Source organism: Rattus rattus, chromosome 10 (genome assembly GCF_011064425.1).
Source record: "Rattus rattus isolate New Zealand chromosome 10, Rrattus_CSIRO_v1, whole genome shotgun sequence".
Classification (NCBI taxonomy): Eukaryota; Metazoa; Chordata; class Mammalia; order Rodentia; family Muridae; genus Rattus; species Rattus rattus.
Genome location: NC_046163.1, coordinates 75,742,302 through 75,750,051, shown reverse-complemented (window position 1 = coordinate 75,750,051; position 7,750 = coordinate 75,742,302).

Below are 7,750 nucleotides of genomic sequence, written 5' to 3'. Positions count from 1 at the left end.
TGCTGGCGAGGATGTGGAGAAAGGAACACTCCTCCATTGTTGGTGGGTTGCAGACTGGTACAACCATTCTGGAAATCAGTCTGGAGTTTCTCAGAAAGTGGACATTAGCTGCCTGAGGATCAGCTCCTTGCCCTCTCTTGGGCATATACCCAAAAGATGCCCCAACATATAAAAAAGACACATGCTCCACTATGTTCATCACAGCCTTATTTATAATAGCCAGAAGCTGGAAAGAACCCAGATGCCCTTCAACAGAGGAATGGATACAGAAAATGTGGTACATCTACACAATGGAATATTACTCAGCCATCAAAACAATGACTTTGTGAAATTAGTAAAGTGGAAATGGAACTGAAACTATCATCCTGAGTGAAATAACCCAATCACCAGAAAAGACATACATGGTATGTACTCATTGATAAGTGGCTATTAAGCCCCCAAATGCTTGAATTACCTAGATGCCTAGAACAAATGGAAACTCAAGACGGGATGATCAAAATGTGAATGCAGATCGCTCCTGAGAGACACAGCCAGAATACAGCAAATACAGAGGCGTATGCCAGCAGGAAACCACTGAACTGAGAACAGGACCCCTGTTGAAGGAATAAGAGAAAGAACTGGAAGAGCTTGAAGGAGCTCGAGACCCCATATGTACAGCAATGCCAACCAACCAGAGCTTCCAGGGACTAAGCCACTACCCAAAGACTATACATGGACTGACCCTGGACTCTGACCTCGTAGGTAGCAATGAATATCCTAGTAAGAGCACCAGTGGAAGGGGAAGCCCTGGGTCCTGCTATGACTGAACCCCCAGTGAACTAGACTGTTGGGGAGAGGGCAGCAATGGGGGGAGGGTTGGGAGGAACACCCACTAAGGAAGGGGAGGGGGAGGATGTTTGCTCGAAAGCCGGAAAGGGAATAACCTACTCGAAATGTATATAAGAAATACTCAAGTTAATAATAAAAAAAAAAAAAAAAAAAAACATGGAGCTCAGTAGGAAGACACAAAAAATTTAACCTTAGGCCACATGTATAAACAGCACACACACACACACACACTCCACTGCTTTTTTGAGCTAATTATTAATATATTTCTTTCTTCTTTACAGATTTGGAGAACTCTAAATTCTTGTTGACATTACTAACAATAAAGGATGGATAAAGAATATGAAATTAGTCATATATAATGGGTTTTTTAAAAAAAATAGAAATTAGAAAACTTTTAAAAGTTTTCAGGTGTTCCTACCTTTATCCCAGGAGTCACTGTCAAAAGTTTTCTAGTATCTAATCTATTATTTTCTCTATAACTTTGTATGTTTATTCATTTCTTCAGCTCTGTAGTAAGGTCCACTGATGTCTTTATATGTAACTTTGTTTGTGTTACTCCATATTCCATTGTATAAACAAAGCATCACAATATAGTTTGTAAGTGTATACTGATTTTCTTCATCTTTTTAGATAACCTTTTCCAATTATTCTTGGAAGTTCATATATATGCATACAATGTGTTTGGATCTTTCTTCTTCAAACTCCTTCAGATGTAATCCATCATACACACCTTCAGCTTTAATTTCATGTCTTTTTTTTATACTTCATCAAATACAATCTTTGTCATCCATATGCACATGGGTATGCAGCCTTCTCCCAATAAATGATCAACCTACCAGGGACTGTGCCCTAAAAAGTACTAGTTGTCCCTCTACTAACATGCATCAACTGTGATACCTTTCCAGCTATATGACTAAGTGGTTTGGGTCCCCTACCCCATTTTTATTACTGGAATTGACTGGCTTGATTGTATACAAATCTTGTGGCTCACAAGTGCAGTTATCCTATTTATGTCCACAGTGCCACACTCTTCATCATTCTCACTCTTAAATTTTCTGCCCTTTCTTCCACGATGTTCCATGGAGGGAAGGTATAATATAGATGTTGACATTAATGACTACATACTGCTGTGAGTGCTGAGCATACCTCTGTTGTATTATTCAAAGTTGATTTAATTGATCTACAAAACTGGAATCAGAAGGTATATTAATACTTCAATATTTAATATTCTTGGACAAATCTCAGAGCCCTTCAAAATAGTATCAAAATCTTATATATATATTCATAGTCACATATGTACACATGCATATATGTATTCTTAGATATTCATAGACTTCCACATGACAAATAGACAGTGCTTAAAATATCCACTGAGACTCCCTCAAGTTGGTATGAACACCAGGAATACCAAACCCTATCCTAGTTGCTAAGACTAGAATGTTTTGAGACATATGCCAATTACCTTTAACTCAGAGTTTCTGGTAGCAAGCTAGGACAGGGTCTGAATCAACATCCTCACCACCAAGAGATTTCCCCAAAACTCAGTAACTAATGTCTTACTGCCTGACACAGTGCTTAAACCATTGTGGAATATTGCCTGTGTTTGCATGGTGATACTCTCTCCAATAACACAAATTTCATTGCTCCTCTATGTAATATCTTACTATCTATCGAGTATAAACTATCTCATTATGATGGTAGTTTTATTTACTGATGGGTTTGATCATGATTTCATGATTGTAATTAATATTCACATGACTTCATGAATTTTTTTCATACACCAGAGAGAGGCTGATATGACTAACTGGGCAAAGAAGACTGCAGGCTATTCAATCTCCTTTCTCATAACAGTCATTAAAAGAACACGGCTTAGACAAGTATCCCTGCCAGTATTACTTCAGTGTGAGTGAAGTCTATACTGCCAAATGGACCATTCAGGAACATCAGTAACAACTGGTGACTTAACAAAAGCCTTCCTTCACTTTCTATGTAGGATACTTGGGTTCCTGTATCATCAAATAAGAAAAGCAACAAATGTATTATGACCTATATTTCGATATCTGAACAAAGAGAGGTGGATAAAGTACATTCTGATATCCTTGATTATAAAACCATAGCTATAGATACTGCTCACATCTTCATGTTGTGGACACAAGATATATACATGCCTACACCAGACTACTCTGGCAACTAAGTTGAACATAGAAAACAATTTGCATTATATGACATTATGTATATCATACATTTGTATAATTTTGTGTTACATGATGCATATAATCTGTGTAAATCATAGTCAGTGCAACCTGGATGAAACTAAGTACAACTGTAAAAGTCATAACAAATTGAAAAAAGGTTGGAATTTAAAATGAAGGATCAAAACTGGCTCTTATTTTTTTTCTTTTAAGATGTTTTAATGTGTCCTCTGTAGAGGGGCAGACTGAGTGAAAGCTTGGCAGAGAAAGGCTCTATTCCTCTCTGACTCAAACTGAAACTGCCAATGTAAACTGTACATGGAGTGGTCCAAAGGTTTGCCATCTTCCGTGGTTGACGTGGAAAAGCAAGGATTTTAACTGTAATTGCAATGTTGTTGCCAGTTTTATATACCTAAAGCATGCATGGTCTTTTTGAAACCTGAGCATCTAATGGCAATATTTTGTTAGCTCTCATGTTTTGATTGATTGTGGAAGTAAAATTTCTGTGAAATGTGTGGTATAAGGTACTCATAAATGTTTTTAGTTTCTAGTCACCCAAGTAAAAAGCAGGAAGAAAAAAACAAAGTGGAAGTAGGAAAATGTGGAAGTTGGTTGTTTAAAATCATGGAATGTACTTATACAATGACAATATAGCTTATGATGAAGAAAATACAATTTTGCAACTTCATTTTAGATGGTTACCCAACAGTTGGAAGAACAACCACAAATTTGAAATAGATCAAAGGCTACATCTTCTAGCAACAAAGTGTGTCTTCTGAAACTGGGGGACTGAAATGCAAGTTTGCTCTACAGGTCACACTGTGTAACCAGAGGTCCTAAACACTGATGCACTAAGCATTCCATATAGTATAGTCATTTGCTTTGATTTAGGGGTGGTCTAAAGCCCTCAAAATATAGTTATTTGAATATTATAAACTAAATTCAAGGAAGTACCATATTATCCCCAAAACGCGGAAGTGCCATAATAAAACCTTGAAAGTTTTGAACAAAAAGAACTTATGCATTTATTAATGAAACTATTTTCAGAATACATGCCTCAAAAAAATGGTACAATGAATGATAATGGAGAATTTATGTCATTTCACAGAAAATAAATTCATATATTTAATTGACTGACAAAAGAGCATGAAGGAATTAAAGATAAACTTGCCTTCTTATCTCTATGAGTCACCCAGCTCTCACTGGTGCTTTCTTTTTATAATACATTTATGAAGCTTCTGAATATCTCAAATTCAATCCTCCTGTTTTCAACCTTCTGAGGTTTTCAGATTATAGCCACGTTCCACATGCATAGCTTTGTATGGTATGAAAGGTTTTTGAGTTCTTCTTAGCCCTTTATCTTCCTGTCGGAAATAATATCTATTCCCCTACATTATCCATCCTGCAAAGGAGAGTACATCCATCTCATACTTCATCTTTTGAAAAACCATATGCTATTTAAATAAAAAATATCAACAGTTTTTTGATCTAATATTGTTTTTTGGTTTTTTGTTTATTTGCTTTTTTTTTGTGTTTTTGGTTTTGATTCTTCTGGAAATAAAGGTCTAGAAAATTAGGAATGCAGAAAAGTGGGGAATAATCTTTTTTCAAGGAAAGAACAGTCCATTGTCAATATTAGTATTTGGGGGTTATTTTCTGAGACAGAATATCTCCATATAGAGGCCAGCTATCATAAAGTTCACTCCTGCATGACCAGGCTAACTAAACTCCACCCTTCTGCCTCTCAGGTGCTAAATTACAGGTGTGCACCACCCCCACCAGTGTGATCTAATACTGTTAATGATGGGTATTAATAATGCTGAATATAGTTCAGAGTTGACACTTGCCTAAAATGTTTCAAAACTCAACTCTTGATCCTTGCACAAAAATAAATTTAATTAAAATTTGTGATCATGGAGCAACAGAAAGTGAAAGTCTGATAATTACTTAAATTAAGTGATCTGAGACTATAAACCCAGAGAGGTGTGACAGCGTGCTTTTCTTGCTGAAGACCTGGTCTGGCTCCTATCTTATGAATGGCAGCTCACAACCATCTGTAACTCAGTTTCAAAGGATAGAATTCTCTTTTCTGACTTCCTCAGGGACAGGCATACATCAATACCAGACACTGAGTCATACACATGAGATAAAACAATAGATATTTTGATAGAATTAAATAACCACCCTTATAAAAAAACTTAACTTCGTTTAAGCTAAAATATCCTGATAATTTTAAAAGGATACCTTGAATGAAATCATCATACATATTTTTTTACTTAGCTATATTTACCCATAATTTTACATATTGTTTGTTATTTTATGAATAAGTAAGCCATTGTTTGAGATTTACCTGGCTGCTGTAACTTTAGCAAGTAGCCAGGTCCATGTCATACAGCACTAGAACAAAAGGACCCATTAAATTCTCTGAAACTAGAACCACTTGAAATCAACCTTGGCTGGAAAATGACTCTCTTTCTCTTTTTATGAGCTTCATACACATCAGTCCTCATTTTCATGAAAAAATGTTCATGACCTATAAGACCTTAGGTTTGAAACTACTGTTATGTGCTTATACACAAAAGAGGGATGTGTACCTGAATACAGAAAATAAACAACTTTTATGAAAGAAAGAAGAAGCAATTTATACTTTTAAAAATGGAAAGATTTGACAAAATACCATACAAAGATAAACACTACAGACAAATGGGATTTGGCATAAGTCTAATTGCTGTATCAACAGAGAGAGACTTGGCTAGTTTTGGGCTAACAGAATGGTTTTGAGTGAAAGCAAACAAGTGCACTGGTGGCACACCAATACATTTGTTCAGCATTGACCTTATAATAATTAAAAATTGATGCTTGCAACATGTACAGCTATGCAGTATATTTAAACCTAATCATTTTCATGAATAGCGGAAAAGTTGCTGAAAAGGTCAAAAACACTTCCCAATTTCATGACAGTAAATTGCTACCTTTAAAAGTGAAAATGTCTAATTTCTAAAAGAACAGAGCAATAATTACTTATTATAAAGCTAACATTCAGTATAATTTGGCTCTATTATTAGTATTTGAACATTTAAAATACCTTGACAAGAATATGTATTTACAATACTGCTCTCCTACTGATATTTATGAGTATTACCAGTATTGATTTGGGGCATGTTCAAAATGTCAAACTTAATAGTAATCATATAAAAGGAGTTTTGACTCTTTAAACTGGAATTTAAATTTAAAATATTTGAATAGTGTTATCTTCAAAGATCTCATTGCATCATGATAATTAGCCTGCCACTATAAACTCCAAATAAGTGTTTGGTTGAACTGCATTATAAATCCTACCTCCTCCCAAAACCAACATAGGATTAAAAGATAAAAATTATCAACTTTACACGTTCACAAATAGAATAAATGACTTTTCCTTGTGCATGTGCTTCTGTTATAAATGAATGGCTGGGATGTGATCTCACATAACTTGCACTCAGTGTAACTTTGAATCTTTGCAATAAAACAAAATGATGCTTCATCAGGATGTGTCTGGGACTTCCAAGGCAATTTACAGGCTTTCATCATTAAGTCTAGAAACTTATCACTGAGACAGGTAATATAACCGTCTGCTCCTGGGAAATTAATCTTGGCTATGCATACTGCTACTTTATTAACTCTGCCTTGAGCTGAGAACAAAGGCTGAGACGTCTCACCATATCCCCTCACCCACAGAGATGCATACAGGAAATAGACAATGTGATTCCATGTGGCTTGTTGCTTTCATTTGGGTTTTTGATTTGGCTGTCTGGGTTTGGGTGAGTGCTTATGGATTGTGTTTGTTTGTTTGTTTGTTTGTTTGTTTGTTTGTTTGTTTTTAATGCAGAATTTTCTGATGGAGACTCCTGCAAACCTCAGACTAGCCTAAGTCCACAGCTATCCTTCTGTTTCCCAAGTGCTGGGCTACAAGCAAAACCACTATATCTTGCCTGGTCACATGTTTTGGGTCGCTAATCTGGGCCATTTCTGAGAGAAAAGGTCCAACTGGAACACCCAGCCTTTCTTGTGCCCTATGAATATTTTCAACCGTTTAAATTTTGTAAGGTGAAGTTGGGATATGAAGTCAGAATTAAACATTTAAAAAGATATTTAGTGCTAAAACCCTCAACCCGGCTCTGATGCTGCACATTAAAACATTTCTGATTCATGCATTGTTCTTTTTTCTGATTTTCTTCTTTTTGTTTTCTTTTTTAAGTTCTTTTTGTTCTTTTATTGGATTTTTATTTTACATTTAAATGTTATTCCCTTTCATGTTTTCCTGAACCAAGACCCCTATCCATCCCCCTCCTTCTTCTGTAAGGTGTTTCCTCCATCCACCTTCCACCCTTCTTGTCCCCTACACTGGGGATCAAACTTGCTTGGGACCGAGGCTTCTCTCCATTGCCCAATAAGGCCATCCTCTACTACATATATAGCTGGAACCATCAAGTCCAGTACATGTAAGAGTCTTTGGGAAATGGTTTGAGTCCTAGGAGCTCTGGTTGCTTGGCATTGTTGTTCTTATGGGGATGCAAGCCCCTTCAGCTCTTTCAATCCTTTCTCTAATTCCTCAATGAGGGTCCCATTCTCTAGTTCAGCTAGTTTACTACTAGCATTCGCCTCTGTATTTGACATGCTCTGGCTGTGTCTCTCAGGAGACATCTATATCCAGTTCCTGTAACATGCACTCCAAGCAATACGTAACTTCT